Source organism: Cornus florida, unplaced genomic scaffold, assembly GCF_030987335.1.
Source record: "Cornus florida cultivar Cherokee Brave unplaced genomic scaffold, ASM3098733v1 CherokeeBrave_3.0.0_Hap2_Chr07, whole genome shotgun sequence".
Taxonomy (NCBI): Eukaryota; Viridiplantae; Streptophyta; class Magnoliopsida; order Cornales; family Cornaceae; genus Cornus; species Cornus florida.
Window position 1 is genome coordinate 52172110 of NW_026775577.1, and position 20143 is coordinate 52192252.

Sequence of the window (20143 nt, forward strand, 5' to 3'; positions counted from 1 at the left end):
GGAGTGACAATATCACTCTCTACAACCAACTAGGGGTCCTCATATCATTGTTTCAATGTACATGGAGTGCTCCTACCAATCTCTACAAACCACTTTATTAATACTCACTAATCCTTTGATTTAAATTCTATCCTCTTAAAGTTAATTCTCTCACAGTTAAGCCAAGTATTGTCCTTTAATAACCTACAATACCTCTACTACAAAGGCTGCTTTCTATATGGAGGTCCTAAAGGACCTCAAACTGTGACAAAACCGTATCTTTACGGTTTCAAAGTAATTATGGGGACTTTCATTTCTTGTAGGATTTTTATATAAAATGGTCATTCTGTGTGGGTTTTGATATAATTAACATGACCATTCAATGTGGACTTTCCTTGTGAAAAGCTTACATCACATAAGGGATTTCAATTGAAGTTAGCCTTCAATGCTGCATGGGAACAATATTGCCACTGAGCTTTGCTTTAACTTAATTGGGTTCTTACAAATGCCAAAAACTCTAGTAATGGTGGATGAAATCATCAATGAAATATAATATAAAATAGTTCATCAGTTACCGTCATAGACAATATTAAAAAGAAAACACATACACTTAACTTTTCAACCAGCTCAATGGTTTTAAGCCACAAATATAATTGAGTGTTCATCCACACTGAAGCAGAAAAAGAATACGGTAAAAAAAAGCCAATGTATTTAAACATACACTACAAAATGTATGTAAGCAACAGGGAATAAAGATGCTTGGAATGGAAATGAACACTAAGAAATGTTGACGTTTTTTTTTTTTTTTTTTTTTTTTTTTTTTTTTTTTTTTTTTTTTTCTTTTTCTTGGTGGGGAGAGGAGAAAACTAATACATACAATCATAAGACATTTTTTTGGGGGGGGGGGGGGGGAGGGGATAGTTAAAACACATACTAACTTGAATTTATTTGTTTATTTAGGCACACACTTATACCTTGGCACAATAGCGGTAGTTAAACAATTTAGCTTTGCATGGCAACACTAAGAATTCTTCCATGACTTAAAGCACACTGTTGATAGAGCAAAGCATGACCGGACAAATCACCTGTGGCAAATAGGAAAAAAAAAATGGAACATATAACCAATATCAACAAGATGGAAACTCATATGGCAGAAATAAAGGTAGTAATTCATCTATTTAGTTTCTTATCATATATAAAATTTGACATACACATATAGAAGATGTCCATCAAAATACTAAAATATTATACTTAGAAAAGTTACATTTTACTATTCAACACTTATTCAATGTGTCTTAAAATATCTAAGGAGTATCAAATACGTGACTAAAGTATTTGAGGCATATCATGTACGTGCTAGAAATAAATAAATAAAATTTATTTTAAAATTATAAACAAGTTTATGAAGTATTAGACTCACATCTATGAGTATTCGAGGAATGTTGCATCCAACATAGACAAGATATACGAATGCATACACTCTATAAGTGTACCGGTTCTTCAAAGATTTTCAAAATGAATAGTATACCAATGCTTATTGTTGGACTCATTATAGTAATTAACTGATAAACATGTATACCTATATTTACAATTTAACTTGTAGTAAGGAAATAGATGTAGGCTTCATGCAAAAAATACCATCTTACAGATATTTAATTTATTTGGTGTTTTATGTTGGATTTAATTTTGCAAATCTTTAGTATTCATAAATTCTATAAAAATGTCTTTAGTAAAATTTAGAAGTAGATTGATGCATGTCTAGACTTCATTTCCTTGAAGTAATTTGGAGACAAATAATAGTTCTACTATTATAAAAAATAGTGTTTTTGTCTGCACCCAAATTGGATATTTGGACCACCTAGACATGACTTTATGAAGAATGGGGTTCAAGATTGTCGATAGGTGGAAAAAATAGGGCTAGATCTTACTCCAAGCCACATCAGTAGCCTACGCGACCAATTAACAATTCTTACGGCCTTGGCTATCTTGGTTGGGTGTACCATACACCAAATAGGAGAGTAAGGCAACTATTACTGTTCAATTAAAAGATATAGTCTGGAGTGACAAGTCCAAAAAAGGGCTCTCGAGTACCTAACAGTCGAGTAAATGTCTTTTGTCTTTCACATCAAGCTTGGATGAAGCCAACATGTCACATTCATGTCAGATAGAGGATGGCACATCACATGCAATGGTAATTTCTTCACATCAACTTCATCACAACCATACATGTGTTGGAAGATTAATCTAGACTTGTTTAGATTTATCTTAGAAGACCAAGTGATACTTGGGAAGGTGCAAAGAATCTCATAATAATTGCTAGTACATGGAACATTTTGGTTTATATGAAATATTTTGGTTCATTGTATGGTTCATTGAATGTATTAAATTCATGTATTAGAAGTATCCATTGAGTAGTATAAATAGGTGAGTCATGTAAGTGTATTTCAACACACAAACAATTGAGTAATATAAGATAAAGAATTCAGCTTTATAGAAGTGAGTGTTTTTGAATTGCGTGTTTACTAATTCAGTTGAATATATATGAGTGTATCCCATTTGTGTTCATTTGCCCACCAACTCCAACAAAGTGGTATCAGAGCCTTATTACAAGATCGGCAAAGAAAAATGGCATCTAACAACATGTTGCAGCCCCAACTTCCCAAGTTTAGTGGGAAGAATTACAATCAGTGGAGTCTACAAATGAAAGTTTTTGTATGGATCCCAAGATTTATGGGAAATTGTTGAAAACAGTTTTAAAAAACCGACAAATCAAGCGGGGCTGAGTCAAGCACAACTCAATGAGTTGAAAGAGAATCGAAAGAAGGACAGGAAAACATTGTTCTTCATTTATCAAGCAATTGATGAAGGAATTTTTGAAAGAATCTTGACAGCCATTTCAGCAAAGCAAGCGTAGGATACGTTACAGGCCACTTATAAGGGTGAAGATAAAGTTAAAGTGGTGAGATTGCAAGCTCTTCGAGCTGAATTCGATACGATTAAGATGAAAGATTCTGAAAGTGTAGAAGAGTAATTTAATCGTATTCTTTCGATCACTAACCAATTAAAGGTGAATGGAGAAGATATTCAAGATCAAAGAATTGTTGAAAAAATCCTCCAAAGTATGCCTAGAAAATTCAAACACATCGTTGTAGCAATTGAAGAGTCGAAAGATTTGTCGACTTTGTCAGTAAATAGCTTGATGGGATCACTCCAATCTCATGAGCTTCGATTAAAGAATTTTGATTCAACGCCTCTAGAACAAGCATTTCATGCTCAAACTTCTTTTAGGGAAGGTTGGAGAGGAACAAAAAGTGATCGAAATAGCCGAGGGAGAGGAAGAAATAATGAAGGAAGAATTTTTGAGTATAAGGAAAATGCTAATTTTCCTCCTCATAGAGGAAGAGGAAGAGGAATGAAAAGAGGTCGAGGTCGAGGTCGAAGCAAAGGATAAGGTAGAGGTCGTGGTGACTCATATCATCTCCAATATTTCAATTGTGGAAAACTGGGGCATTTTCAAGCAGATTGCTGGTTCAAAAAGAATGATAATGAAGCAAGCAATAGTTCGACATTCATACACAAGGAGGAAGAAAAGGAAGAAGGAGTTTTCATGTTGGTTTGCAATACACAAGAAGAAGTTTCAGAAAATATATGGTATATTGACAGTGGTTGTAGCAATCACGTTACTGGAGATAAAAATGCCTTTGTAAATTTGGATGAATCTATTCAAAGTGAAGTCAAAACTGGTGATAATAAAAGGCATTTTGTCAGAGGAAAATGCGACATTCTTGTCAAAAGCAAGAAGGGAGTGCAGAAGATTACTGATGTATATTATGCTCCAGGTCTTAAATATAATCTTTTGAGTGTTGGACAGATTCTGCAAAAGGGAAATGATGTACATTTCAATAATGATGTTTGTGTGGTCAAAGACAAAAATGGTAGGCTGATTATAAAGGTACAAATGACACAAAACAGAATGTTTCCATTGAAGCTTATGTACGAGAAGATGGTCAGTTTTAGTGCCTTGATGAATGAAGAATTGATGAGCGCTGAAAAGTGCGCATTTAAACCCTTTATGCTTAGGGATTCTAGGATCTTTATCGATCTTACTTTCCCGTTTTAGACTAATTTAGTGTTATTGTCCTTTTTAGGTGCTTATCTCCAAAATAAATTAATTCAGCCAAATAAGAGCTTAAAAGAAGCTAACTCAAGCTAGATGGAAGAAAGGAGCAAAGTGGAAACAAATTGAAGCAAAATGTGGAAATTCAGCATGTTCGATCGATCTCAAGAATACTTCGATCGATCGAAAGTTCATTGATCTAGACTCTCCAAGATGGATCCAAGCTTTTTTGTCCTTATCCAAAGATCCTACAAAGTTCGATCAATCCAACCATTCTCAGATCGATCGAAAATATTCCATCTTATCCTGTTGTACCACCCCACCTACCACTTTTGTTTCTTTCCTAAAATATCTCAGAGTTGTCTTTATCCAAAAAGGTGCTGCCATGGGAGGATCGATCCAGCCAAAGTTTGAAAGATCTCAGCCAAGTTCGATTGATCGAACCCTCTCAAGTGCGAATTAAATCAATTTTCATTAAAAGTTGTCTTATGGTGCAATCATTGAAGGAGCCCTTGTGTACGAGCCTAAACCATTGGGTGTGACATTTGAGCTACCTATATAAGGATTATGAGCCACTTTTATAAAGGAGTTTTTAGATACAACATTAGATATCATTCTTAGAGAGAAAGAAAAGAGAAGAGGAGGCTAGAGACACATTCTTGGGAAGTTTTCCATCTACCTCAAGAAGAAGAGCACTTCTACCATGGAGATAGCCCTTGAGGATTGGAGGACACCATCCATGAGTGGCTAGACATCATCTTGGGGCTAGAGTTAGCTCTAAGCATGCCTTTTTTTTTATCTTGATTTATGTATTTTTGAGGGGATTTGTGTTGTAATACATGTTTTGACATTTTTATATACATAGATCTTGTTTATTCAATGATTTGTGTGGTTTAATTCTTCCAATTGATCATTGCATTCTATTCATATGTCTATGTATGCTAGAATAGATGTTTATGTGTTTATCTCTAACTCTTGTGTTGTTGATGCATGTCTATGTGTGTTGATGCTATAGATCTAGAGATTGTCAAGACATAGTGCTTAATAGAATACTCTTGTGGTTTATTTGATGGTTCATACTCATTCCTTGATGGATTGTGCCTCTCCCTTAGTTTAATTAGTTTAATTTTCATTCCATTAGCTTAGATGTAGTATAGTTACCTTAATTGTTAAATGGGAGGACATTCCATGCTTGTTGTTTGATGTTCCATACTTATAAATGCAAGTAGTATATTTCTCTAATCATGTGATGTATTTGGATTGTGAGATTAAAGGAAGGATTAATGGCTTAGTTTGATATATTGTGCTATTCATTGTGTTGTTTAGACAATATATACTTAATTGGTCATCCATGCTTGTTGAAGCAACCACATACACTCACTATTGTTGCAACATATGTTTTCCCCCTCATTAATTATGAATTGAGTGTATAGAAAGGTGATGCTTAGTGGTGACCTCTAAGTCCCAAGACATCTCTTTCTTGTTTTCTCTATACTTTAATTACTTGTTTTATATTGAGCTTGTTTAATCTTAATTGTAGTTTAATCAACCAAACAACCTACCTTTGATCACTAGACCTACTAAACCTAAGCATTGTTTCCATTACTAGTGCCCCTCTAATCCCTTGGGACGATCCCTATTCACCCTTGCCACATTAGTAGTAGTGGTAGTAGTGGTTTTTATAAATTTAAATTTGACCCAAAAGACTTTTCTTGAACCGTACATTCACTACATTATTTTGGCGTATAGGAACGGCCACCGTCAAATTTTGGTGCCGTTGCCGGGAATTGAATTGGCAACGCCGTGTTTTAGAAACAATTAAGGATTAATATTCTTTTGATCGTGTCTTTACTTTATTTTATTTTTAGTTACTTATTGTGTTTGTTCTTATTGGCTAGGTGAAATTGAGCAAGGAGGTTAAGCAAATGAGAATTGAGAAGCAAGGAGCTAAGCTAAGCATAAAAAAGGCTAAAAATCTAAAAATTGCAAAGCATTACAAAGCTTGGAAATTGAAAATGAATTGAAGTTGCTTAAGGACCCTTTGTGAGATCTTTCTAACTCAATCTCTAGTTAAATTGTCGGCCCGCGTGGAGGCATATTTTTGCATTCTTAGATAAATCATGAGCCCGCGTAGAGGCAATTTACTTTTCTTTACATGTTGTTCAAGCATGGGGGCATAGGATCATTGTATGTGGAGATTTTTTGATTGAATTGTTATGGGGGCAAAGTGATTGTTATTTGCTTGTTATTTGCTTTGCTAGTGTATACATGGTCATAGGTCATTGAATCCTATTCTTGTCCCTCTTAATTTGCATCTTGAATTGGTTGTTCGTAACCCTAGGGAAAGAGGTAGTTCTCATCACTTCATTTCACCAATGGAGGATTTGAATGACGACCATGTGGAGGATCTTTGTCACATAGACCAATAAGGCATCCTCTACCCTAATGTGCATCATGAAATTGTTTAAGTACCATTAGGTATGCCTAGACCATTCATTCACCCACAACAACAAGGCCAAATTCCATTGGGAATGCCTCGGCCAATATTTGCTCCACAACCTCCCATGGTTCAAGCTAATCAAGGTGTCCGTTTAGCACCACCAATTGTGAATCCTCCCATTTCATTAAGAGACCATTATGTGCCTAATGAATACAATGCACCCACTTGCATTCAATTGCCCCCATTTAGAGCACATCACTATGAAATTAAATCACAAACTATTCAAATGCTTCCAAATTATCATGGACTTCCTAGTGAAAAACCTTATAAGCATTTGGATGAGTTTCTTGAGCTGTGTTCTACCGTGAAATATACGGATATGCCAGAAGAAGTTTTAAGACTTAAACTTTTTCCTTTCACCCTTAAAGATAAGGCAAAATATTGGTTCAACAATCTTAGGCCTTTTTCGATAACCTCTTGGGGCGAAAATGCAACAAGAGTTCTTGAAAAAGTACTATTCGGTTTCTAAGACCAATGCCATGAGAACTTCAATTAGAGAATTTTCTCAAGGGGATGGGAAAATGTTTCATGAGGTATGGGAAAGGTTTAATGATTTGCCTAGAAAATGTCCTCATCATGACATACCTAAGTAGCAACTAGTTCAATATTTCTTTGAAAGTTTACCGGATAATCACAAGGGTATGGTTGATGCATCCATGGGTGGTTCTTATCTTAACAAGCATGAAAATGGTGTGTGGCAATCGTATGAAAGCATGAGTGAGAATTCAATGCATAGGTCCTTATCTTCTAAAAATGGTAGAAACCTAGGTGGAAGGAAGAATGTTGGCTTATATTAAGTTGACCATTCCAATGACATAGCCGCCGAGATGAAATCCTTATCTCAAAGGTTTGATCAATTTTTGATTAACCAAAATTCGGCGAATCAAGTATCTTCCTCCCCTACTCATATTCATCATCGTGCATCTAATGAATCTTGCATGACTTGTTCAAGTGTCTTGCATTCTACTTCCAATTGTCCACATGGACATATGCAAAGTGAGCCCCATGAGCAAGTCAATGCTACATTTGTTAATCAAGGGAACAATCCCTATGTCACTCATTACAATTTAAGTTGGAGGAACCATTCAAACTTTTCTTGGAAAAGCCAAGGGGAAGGCTCAAACCCTCCCTAAGGTGGTTTTCAAGGGACATATGTTCCGCTATCAATGCAAGGCCAAGGTTCCCAAGGTTTTAAATCATCATCATTTCAATCATATGGCAATCAATTTTCTAATTCTCATTTCCCTAACCAATCATCATATTTTCAAGGAAACTTTAGGAGTCCTGCCTTTGAAGAGAAAGTTTTGACCGCTCTAAGCACTCTAGAGGCGAAAACTCAATTGCTTCATTCCTATTCTCAATCCATTGCTAAGCTAGAAACCCAAGTCGAGTAAATAGCTAGTACCTTAAATGCTAGAGAAAAGGGGAAAATGCCTTTGAATGCACCACCAAAGCAACAATGTGTTGTGGAGACTCATTCCTCATCAGAAGGGCACACAATTGAACATGTTAATGCGGTGACAACCTTGAGAAGTGGGAAGGCTATTGACAACCAAGTAGGTATTCCCAATGAAGAGAGTGAATTGGTGCAACCAAAAGTTGACACTCGTCCCGTTTCTTATCATATTCCTCCTTTATTGCATATGCATGATCATTCAAATGAGAAAGTGGTAGAAAGTGATTTGAAAAGTGAGTTCAAAATTGATTTGAAAGATGAATTGAACAAAGCTTTGAAAAAGGATTTTAAAAATTCTTGTGTTGAAGATTCTTTAAAGAAAATTTTTGAAAAAGATTTTGAGCCAAGAGCTCCATCTCCGAATGCCTTAAAATGCTCCATCTCTCTTGAAAAAACAAAGGACCAAGACAAATGAAATCATAGATGTGTTTAGGCAAGTGAAGATTAATCTTCCACTTTTGGATGCAATTAAGCAAATTACGGTTTATGCCAAGTTCTTAAAAGATCTTTACACCCAAAAAAGGAAGAACAAGAGCCAAACACCTAGGAAAGTGGTCTTGACCGAGCAAGTGAGCTCAATTTTGCAACATAACACTCTCCCAAAGTTTAAGGACCCCGGTTCACCTACTACTTCTTGCATCATTGGTGACCATGTCATTAATCAGGCTCTTCTAGACTTAAGAACAAGTGTTAATCTTCTTCCATACTAGGTATATGTCAAATTGGGCTTAGGAGACTTAAAACCGACGTCGGTGGTTTTACAACTTGCTGACCGATCCATCAAAAAGCCTAAGGGTATCATTGAGGATGTCTTGATTAAAATTGATAAATTCTTCTTCCCGGTCAATTTCGTTGTCATTGCCACGGAATCGGTTCCAAATCCCAAGTGCCAGATTCCCGTTATCCTTAACCATCATTTCTTGGTAACCGCCAATGCCAACATCAATTGTAGGACGGGGGTAACGAAAATCTCATTTGGGCATATGAAAGTGAAGTTGAACATCTTTAATCCGATCCAAAATTCATTTGATAAGCATGAAGAAGTAAATATTGTAGAAAAATGTCTAGATAATGAATGTGAAAGAATAGAGTCTTTGCTTGAAACCAAAACTTTAAAAGTTTATATCTTTGACCTTGAATCTAAAGAATGATGTTTTAAAAACTTGCTTTGAGAGGGCATGAAAGCCTAAAGATCACATTGACAAAGGACTAACAATCTCCTTTGAACCTAATCCAACAAGTTCTTTAGGGAACCATTTGTTGGGTGGAATTTAAAGTACTTATCATCCCGACAAGGAGGGGATGCATTACAAGATGTTTGATCTGGGCTAAAAGAGCCCAACGTCTTGCTAGAGATGTTAAAGACTAGTAAATACTTCGTAGGGATTACAACCCTATTCCTCCCTCATTTCTATTTTATCTTTCATTTCTTGCATTTTCTAGATATGTTTTGGAATTCATACATATGGCTAGGATTTTGATCGAGTATGCATGCACTTTCATTTTGAAAATAAACATTTTGTTCCTGTTCGATCGATATCAAAAGAGGTTCGATCGATCGAACACCTTTCCCTGCATCCAATCACCTCTCTATTCCATCGTGCAAATATTTTCTGCATAAATTAGCCTTCTGTGTATGATTCAAAAATTTCATTCGATCGATCTAAGTACTCCAAGATCAATCTTCACTCCACACTTAGAAATTTTTTTTAGATCCATAAAAAAGGCCTCTCTGTGCATCGTTCGAGCTTGTCTGTAGGTTTTCATCTGTTCGATTGATCGAAGTATCTTTTCGATCGATCTCAGCTTGATCGATCTGTACCCTTTGTTGACTTTTGTTTTGACTGCATTTTAAATTCAAATTCAAAATTAAAGGAAAAAAAAAAAGAAGAGAGAGTTTTCAAAATTTTCAAAAATACAAAAATATTTTTGTTTAGTTTGGTTTATTTTATTCAAAAAAAAAAAAAAAAACTCCGAAAAGATTTTCATTTTATTTTAATTTTCACTTTTATTTTCAAATATTTGTTTTATTTTATTTTCATTTTAAAATTTTCAAAAAAAAAAAAAAAAAAAAATCCCAAAAACAATTTTCTTTTGTTTTATTTCCAAAAATTCAAAATATTTTTAACTTTAGTTTTTAATTTCCAAAAATTCAAACTTTTCAAAAATTTTTCAAAAAAATTTTGTCGTTTAGTGAGAGGAGATCGATCTCAACATTTTTCAGATCGATCTATCTTCAATCGATCGAAAATTTTTCTTGATCGATCGAACTTGTCAGGAAATGTTTTTAAAAATAAAACCCTAGGGTCATTAGATAGATTTCAAGATCGATCTCAGACCCTCGATCATCTCCCTCGCCGCTGCAAATCCAACCTCTCCCATCTCTGGCGTGTCTCCGGCGAGCTTCTCGAGCCTCAAATCTCTCTCCCTCATCTCATATCTCATCTCTCTCTCCTTCGAACAACTTCTCTCGTTAGATTTGGTAAGTTTGTGTTTCATTTCCATTTTCAAGCCTCAATCTACATGATTTTGATGTTTCCATCTTAGATCTTGAGATGCCATGCTTGATTTCCTTCCATTTTTGAAGCTTTGGGTATGTGTATATACGTGTATATATATATGTATAGATTTTTGTATATATTTCATTTCCAAATTGATTTTGGGGGTCACGGGCCAAACAAGTGACCAATTTTTGTTGTGTTGTTATGTGAGAGGGCCCCATAAGCTTGTTTGGGTGCCCCCGTGCCATCCACGTCACAGATCTATGACTTTTTGAATTTCCCGTAGCAGTTCGATCGATCGAAGTTTTCTTCGATTGATCACACAAAGATCGATCGAACTTATCTCAGATCGATCTCACATTTTTATGATCGATCGAACTTCATAGATTTGCATTCCACACTTCACACACTCTCTTTTATGATTTCATGCTATCTCATACATGCCCAATGCATGTGTTTTCCATATTGGATGCATTCCATACTTATATTGTTTAGCATGCTTCACTTAAAGTCACTGTTTATTTAGCTCTATCATCACTTGTGTAGATTCATGATTCTTATTCTGAGTTGTTTATCTTATTTGACATATATGTTTCTATATACTGTGCCTCAAATCTTTATTATCTAATACTGATTTTGCAAGTGTTTCGCTCTTTTGCAGGTCATGACCCGAGTTAAGACTGTCGCCAAACGACAATATGAGTGGTGAGTTAGGCACCAGATAGAGGGGCCAGGCGAGCCCTCTCATGTTCAGGAGCAGCCAGAGCATCAGGCAGAGCCCTCCCATGTCCAGGATCCAGAACAGCTTGTTGAGTCTGAGTAGCCTGAGCAGTTAGAGGATTATCTCAAGGCAGATCCAGCTCAGTCCCCATCAGCCGACTCTAGACTACAGGTTTCAGCCTCTACATCTTCATCATCCCATGATGAGGCTGAGCATACATCATCGCCTTCTCCATCTCCACCTCATGCACAGCCAGGCCAGGCCTTAGACAGACCTCTTCCGAGATACTCATGCCTTTCAGTGGCGCATAAGTCAGTTTTCGATATCTCTTTCTTCTCCCGGTACATTCTGACCCGGGTAGCTTACGAGGACATTGACCGAGGGGCATTTCAGCCATTCTAGCCCCTGTCACATACCCACTTTACCTTAGGCTTGTTCGGATGTTCTTCCAGAACCTCCAGCCTACCCCGAGTAATCTGGTGGAGCTGCGCACTATTGTCGATGGCCATCCTATCAGTATCACAGTGGAAACGCTGGCCCGATCTTCCAGATGCCCGCATGTCTGCCCTCTTGATCTTGAGCTCGATTATCCCATTCTGGAGAGGAGGCCTTCTTATGCAGACATGGCTGTGGCACTTACAGGCCATTACAATGAGGGCGAGACATTTGCTACTTGAAACTATTTGCCCAATGATCTATGGTTCTTCGATTCGGTCTTGTACTGAAACATGTTTATTGCCGGCTACAAGATTCAGAGGCGAGGCGACTATTTGACTGCTCTATATGCATTTTATATAGGCTACTGGGTATTTATGCCGGCCTTATATTGGAGTGTCATGATGAAGCTATACACGGATTACATCAGCAAGGTCAAGCCCAAGCGGGCTAAGTTCCTTCCCTTTGGCCACCTTATTACTCAGATCTTGCGAGATCAGCGCTATCCATTCCACTCAGATGAGCGCCCAGAGATAGTAGCTTGCCACTTTGGCAAGAAGGATTGGAATAAGAGCTACAATACTCTTATCAAGAGTCTACTAGAGGATGCTGTGATAGCAGCTGAAGAGGAGGAGATGGCAGCAGCAGCAGCAGAGGTAGACGCAGCAGTAGCGGACGACCCAGCAGTCAATCCAGCTGCCATACATCTAGACATAAACTTGGAGCAGTATCCTGCAGAGGATCTACAACATCACTCTCCGACAGGGTCACCATTACATTCCCAAGAGTAGGCTCAGGATGCACATATATCATTCTCTTGATCTAGTGGTACTTGAGGCTCCAGCACAGACACCCGGCTTTGGAGAGCGCATCCAGGCTTTGGAGGATGCCGTAGTCTCTATCCGTGCAAACACTGTCTCTATCCGAGCTGACATTTCATCTCTTTGTACGGATGTCATGGTTGCACTGCGAGACATATCCCGAGATATCTGTGAAAGTGCTCTGCCCATCCTACCTCCTCAGCATGATATTCCTGATCTCTCTATCTCTATACCTTCATTTCATATATCTGTAATACATTACTACTGTTATATTATTTTTACGACCAGTTTGTTGGCCCAGACATTGTGATGTACATTATTTTTATTTTTCTTTACATGTTATATTTTGGATGTTATATCTTTGTATTAATATATCTATCTGTGTTTGACTCCATCAGGTGCATCACAGTGACTTCAGTGAGAGAGAGTGCTGCCCAAATTTTCAAGACCATCCTTATTCCTCTCTCATTATTTCATTTAACTATCCTATTTATACTTGCATGTCCACTGCGCACTATTATTATCCCTTTTGTTATCTAATGAGTTTTATCCAAGTGCCATCTTTTCAGGACCACAATTAATCCCAAGTTTGGGGGGGTTATACCACCCACTTTGGATACTTGTGTCCTGGCCATTCTTCACCATAGCTACACTGGTATACTCTTTCCTTTGTTCTCTTTGCACATGAAGGACATTGTGCCATTTAAGTTTGGCGGTAATGGTGTTAAATGCAGTATTTGCTTTCAATTCAAAATTTTAAGCATGACTTATGTATTTGAGAGATTTTCTATAATTGGTTCATAACTAGCTATGATTTTGATTTTTTGAGGATTATATTGCTTAAAATTTAAAAATTGCTTGACTTGAGAGTGCAATACTCCTTGTATGCCTTGTGAATGCCATTTAGGAGTAATTTTTTTTTGAAAGATTATTATCTTGTTTGCACTTGTGATCCACATCATCTTGATTTTGTGATTGTTTTGAGATTCACTCTAGAATTCTACACTAGCATAGGTGCACACTAGCATTCATTTGTAGGGTACATGTTTTGTTAATTATTGAATTGGTTATATTCCAATTGGGCTAATAGTGTATTGAAAGCTTTCATTTTGATAAAGGTCGATAATAAACCCTTTTCATTGAGTAGCCGGGATTCTAGCCTCATCAAGCATTGAATTTCTCGCGCCGAAAGGTAGAGAGCCTAAACTCTAGGTTAATAATTGAACTCAAAAAAAAAAAAAAAAAAAAAGTAATAAAAAAAAGTGAGGACTTCTCCCAAAAGGTGAGAAGTGGGAAATGATTAGATGGAGGTTGTTTTGATTTGTAGCCTAGTTGATTTGAGCTTGTAAGTCCATAGAGGTGTTTGAACGCCTAGTGCCATAAAGCCGTCTGGTTTAGGAGTCATTAATCTAACGCTCGACCTCATGGATCACTAGAAAACTTAGTAGATTAACACATTGCACCATGCTTCCATCTTTGATCCTTAGGATAGTTAAAAAAAAAAAAAAAAATCAAGTGAAAAGAATAAGTGCACCTAGATTAATAAAATTTTAATAAAAGGTCCACTCTTTGTTTTGATGATCGGGACTAGATTTGTGTGCTAGTTTGAGGGTAAGGATGTGGTCATTTCTTTAGTTGGCTTAGATAGCAACACACTTGATGCCGGTCCACTCAAAAAGGATTCTAGTGTTGTTTTGATTTGCATGATTATTTTCTTGATGTGTGGAGGACCATACTTGCTTGTTTGATGTTGAAATTTTAGGAGATTGCTTGGAAATGGTTGAAAAATTGCATACTTGAGGTAGTTTTCTCCCAATGCTTGTTTGCAATATTGGTGCCTCTTTTGTGAGAATGAGCTTAATGTTTGTGGGTGTCATTTCTGGAAACCCTCACGAGACTTCACTCGTCCACTAGGGGTAACCTAGGGGTTTAAAAGGCTTGTTACATATGCTAAATGCAATCGTGTTCCTTACGAAAGTGGCGTTATCCATTTATTGCTTTCTAGTTCATACTTGTATAGCTATTCATTTCATTCCTTTACTTTATAGTTCATTGCAAGGGACTAAAAATATTTAATTTTGGGGGTGTGATGAGCGCTGAAAAGTGCGCATTTAAACCTTTTAAGATTAGGTATTCTAGGACCTTTATATATCTTACTTTTCCGTTTTAGACTAATTTCGTGTTATTGTCCTTTTTAGGTGCTTATCCCCAAAATAAGTTAATTTAGCCAAATAAGAGCTTAAAAGAAGCTAACTCAAGCTGGATGGAAGAAAGGAGCAAAGTGGAAGCAGATTGAAGCAAAGTCTGGAAATTCAGCATGTTCGATCGATCTCAAGAATACTTCGATCAATCGAAAGTTCATTGATCTAGACTCTCCAAGATGGATCCATGCTCTTTTGTCCTTATCCAAAGATCCTACATAGTTTGATCGATCCAACTATTCTCAGATCAATCGAAAAAATTTCATCTTATCCTGTTGTACCACCCCACCTACCACTTTTGTCTCTTTCCTAAAATATCTCAGAGTTGTCTTTATCCAAAAAGGTGCCGCCATGGGAGGATCGATCTAGCCAAAGTTTGATAGATCTCAACTAAGTTCGATCGATCTCAGAATATGTTCGATCGATCGAACCCTCTCAAGTGCGAATTAAATCAATTTCCAGCTCATTAAAAATTGTCTCATGGTGCAATCATTGGAGGAGCCCTTGTGTACGAGCCTAGACCATTGGGTGTGACATTTAAGCTACCTATATAAGGATTATGAGCCACTTTTACAAAGGAGTTTTTAGATACAAAATTAGATATCATTCTTAGAGAGAAAGAAAAGAGAAGAGGAGGCTAGAGACACATTCTTAGAAAGTTTTCCATCTACCTCAAAAAGAAGAGCACTTCTACCACGGAGATAGCCCTTGAGGGTTGGAGGACACTATCCATGAGTGGCTAGACATCCTCTTGGGGCTAGAGTTAGCTCTAAGCATGCCTTTTTTTTTTTTTTTTTACCTTGATTGATGTATTTTTGAGGGGATTTGTGTTGTAATACATGTTTTGACATTTTTGTATACATAGATCTTATTTATTCAATGATTTGTGTGGTTTAATTCTTCCAATTGATCATTTCATTCTATCCATATGTCTATGTATGCTAGAATAGATGTTCATGTGTTTATCTCTAGCTCTTGTGTTGTTGATGCATGTCTATGTGTGTTGATGCTATAAATCTAGAGATTGTCAAGATATAGTGCTTAATAGAATGCTCTTGTGATTTATTTGATGGTTCATATTCATTCCTTGATGGATTCTGCCTCTCCCTTAGTTTAATTAGTTTAATTTTCATGTCATTAGCTTAAATGTAGTATAGTTACCTTAGTTGTTAAATGGGAGGACAATCCATACTTGTTGTTTGATGTTCCACACTTATGAATACAAGTAGTATATTTCTCTAATCATGTGATATGTTCGGATTGTGAGATTGAAGGAAGGATTAATGGCTTAGTTTGATATATTATGCTATTCATTGTGTTGTTTAGACAATATATCTTTAATTGGTCATCCATGCTTGTTGAAACAATCACACACACTCACTATTGTTGCAACATATGTTTTCCCCCTCATTAATTATAAATTGAGTGTATAGAAAGGTGATGCTTAGTGGTGATCTCTAAGTCCCAAGACCTCTCTCTCTCTTGTTTTCTCTATCATTTAATTACTTGTTTTATATTAAGCTTGTTTAATCTTAATTGTAGTTTAATCAACCAAACAATTTACCTTTGATCACTCGACTTACTAACCCTAAGCATTGTTTCCATTACTAGTGCCCCTCTAATCCCTTAGGACGATCCCTATTTACCCTTGCTACGTTAGTAGTAGTGGTAGTAGTGGTAGTAGTGGTTTTTATAAATTTAAACTTGACCCAAAAGGCTTTTCTTGAACCGTACATTCACTACATTATTTTAGCGCATAGGAATTGCCACCGTCAAGAATCATGGCTATAGCATCACAGATATGGGCATGCAAGTTTCAACTCATTATCTTGTTTCAACTCATTATCTTACATGTGTCAAAAGAACATGGTGAAAGGTTTGCTAAGAATCAATAGAGAAGAAAGAGTTTGTGATGCCTGCATTTTGGGAAAGCATCATCGAGAGCCTTTTCCCATTGGAAAGGCATGGAGAGCTTCAAAGCCACTTGAGTTGGTATATACAGATTTATGTGGACCAATGCGAACTATGTCAATGGGAGGTAATCGTTACTTTCTGACATTTATAGCTGATTATAGCAGGAAAACATGGATTTATTTGCTGAAAGAAAAGGGTAAAGCATTTGAAAGATTTAAAGCATTCAAAGCCTTTGTCGAAAATGAAAGTGGCTACAAGATCAAAACCATACGATCTGATCGAGGTGGGGAGTACATCAGTTATAAGAAGTTTTTGATCAAGCATGGTATTCGACATCAGAAAACTGTTCGAGGGACTCCACAATAAAATGGAGTTGCCGAAAGGAAAAATAGAACCATCGTAGAGTTGGCTCGAAGTATGTTGACAGCAAAAGGGATGCCAAAGATTTTTTGAGGTGAAGTAGTATCATGTGTGGTATATTTACTAAATTGAGCTACAACAAAAGTTGTTCAAGGAATGACTCTTTATGAAGCTTTGAACGGTTTAAAGCCAAGTGTTAGTCATCTAAGAATTTTTGGCAGTATTGCTTACTCCCATATTCCTGACGAGAAGAGAAGTAAATTAGATGATAAATCTGAAAAGTGTGTTTTTGTTGGCTACAGTGAAAGCTCAAAGGCATATAGGTTGTACAATCCTAACCAAAAAAAGATAATCATTAGCCGAGATGTGAAGTTCAATGAAAAAGAAGCATGGAAATGGGAAAATACCATTCAAGAAAAGAATTCAACTGTTGTGGATATGGAAAGCAAAGAAGAAGATCAAGATGTTTAGCATATTGAAATCACACCAGATTCTCCAAGCTCGAGTTCATCATCATCAAGTGATGAAGAATCTCCTCCTCTAAAAACAAGAAGCATCCAGTAAATTTATGAAGCAGCAAGAAGAATTGATGGGGATGGCTTGATAAATTTTTTAATGTTTGCTGATGCAATAAATTTTAAAGAAGCCGCAAAAGATGAGAATTGGAAGAAGTTATGGACCAAGAAATTGATACAATAAAAAGAATAAGACATGGGAATTGACCGAGCTTCCAAAAGACAATAAACCACTTGGTGTGAAGTGGGTTTACAAAACAAAGCTAAATGAGAAGGGAGAAGTGGACAAGTACAAGGCAAGACTTGTTGTTAAAGGCTACAAACAAAGCATGGCATCATGAAGAAATTTTTGCTCCGGTGACTTGATTGCAGACAGTTCGATTAATTCTTGCAATAGCAGCTCAAAGAGGATGGAAAATACATCAAATGGATGTAAAATCAGCATTTTTAAATGGCTACATCAAAGAAGAAGTTTATGTTGAGCAACCACCAGGTTATGTGAAGAAAGGTGAAGAAGGCAAGGTGTGTCATTTGAAGAAGGCCTTATATGGTTTAAAACAAGCTCCAAGGGCTTGGTACAGTCACCTTGATAGTTTCTTCATAAAGAATGGGTTCAGGAGATGTCCTTATGAACATGCTTTCTACACCAAGGAAGACAAAAGTGGAAATATTTTAATAGTTTGCTTATATGTTGATGACTTAATTTTCACCAGCAGTTATAAGAAGATGTGTGCTGAGTTCAAGATGTCGATGATGAATGAGTTCAAGATGACAGATATGGGTCTTCTTCATTATTTTCTTCGAATCGAAGTTAAGCAAGAAAGTGAAAAGATCATAATTTCACAAAAGAAATATGTAAAAGATTTGCTTGCAAAGTTCAAAATGGAGAAAGCCTCACCAAGTACAACACCCATGGAAGTAGGTTTGAAGTTGAGCAAAAATGATGGGAGTGAAGATTTTGATGCCACTGTCTATAAAAGTCTTGTGGGAAGTTTTATGTACTTAACCACAACAAGACCAGATTTAATGTTTTCAGTTAGCATGCTAAACAGGTTCATGGCAGCACCAAAACAAAGTTATTGGGATGTTGGAAAGAGAATTCTGAGATATGTTTGAGGTACAATTGATCATGGAATTCATTACAAGAGGGGTCAAAATTCAGCTCTGATTGGATATAGTGATAGTGATTGGGGAGGTAGTGGAGATGATCACAAAAGTACTTCTGGTTATGTCTTTAACATTGGTTCAGGTGCAGTATCTTGGGCATCGAAGAAGCAACCTGTAGTAGCACTTTTAACTACAGAAGTTGAATATATTGCTTTGTCCACAGCTAGTTACCAAGCACTATGGTTGAAATGGGTATTAGAAGATTTGAAGTATTTTCAGGTAAAAGATAATGTTTTGTTTGGTGATAATAATTCAGCAATTGCACTTAGCAAAAATCCAGTTTTTCATGGCAGAATCAAGCATATTAGAATCAAGTATCACTTCATTAGAGATTTTGTTAAAAATGGAGAAATTATCATCAAACATTGCAAAATCGAAGATCAGATTGCAGACATTTTTACAAAAGCATTGAAGTTAAAAAGTTTTATCAAATTGAAAGAGAAACTTGGAGTTGCACAAGTCTAGCTTAAGGGGGGATGTTGGAAGATTAATCTAGACTTGTCTAGATTCATTTAAGAAGACCAAGTGATACTTGGGAAGGTGCAAAGAATCTCATAATAATTACTAGTACATGGAACATTTTGGTTTATATGAAATATTTTGGTTCATTGTATGGTTCATTGCATATATTAAATTTATGTACTAGAAGTATCCATTAATTAATATAAATAGGTGAGTCATGTAAGTGTATTTCAACACACAAACAATTGAGCAATATAAGATAAAGAATTCAGCTTTATAGAAGTGAGTGTTTTTGAATTGTGTGTTTACTAATTCAGTTGAATATATGTGAGTGTATCACATTTGTGTTTATTTGCCCACCAACTCCAACAACATGTGACGCCAATCCAATAGTAGACTTCATTTCTCCAACACTATAAATAAAATTCATTTATGATGAAGAGGAGGTCCTGCATCACCACACCTTTTTTTCATACATTGTATCTCTGGCCCTTGGCCTACTATCCTTAGCTTTTATAATTTTAATTTACATCAACTCACTTCAGGTTTAATTGAGTCCTTTCGTTAAGATTGAAGTGATACAAACCACTAAGAATTCATTTGTTAGCCATATGCACATACACTCACAACCACTTATAACTGTCAGACGAGGATTATTTGCTTCTTTCTCATTTTGATCTAACACGCCCACACATTGAGAAATTACAAGCGTACTCCCGAGGGCACACCTAAAGCCAAAATAGTTTCCCTCTCATGAGTAAGCAACCAAGTTCCAAAAATGAAAAGCAAAAGCCTTAATAATGTACCTTTCCCCTTTATAACAATTCTACTTTATCTTAGTAAACTAGGTATCAAAGCAACACTATCAAAGTGGTAGCTGAGAATAAAAAATGTTTACAACACATTAAAAGTTCATGATAAAATGCAACTTTATCCAGAAAGTGATAATCCATTTCTCTCGGTCACTCACACACACACTCTCTCTCTCTCTCTC

The 20143-nt window shown here is 36.3% G+C and overlaps 1 protein-coding gene and 1 pseudogene across 1 annotated transcript in view; both read right to left on the reverse strand.

Moving 5' to 3' along the window:
• Positions 1-885: 885 nt before the first annotated feature.
• The window catches only part of LOC132267672 (uncharacterized), a 36437-nt gene continuing 17179 nt past the window's right edge, over positions 886-20143 (reverse strand). The window contains exon 3 of the mRNA XM_059768798.1: positions 886-1064. The gene's annotated coding sequence lies outside the window, so the exon portion shown is untranslated. The remainder of the gene's footprint in view (positions 1065-20143) is intronic.
• Positions 7081-7179, reverse strand: LOC132267815 (small nucleolar RNA R71; annotated as a pseudogene).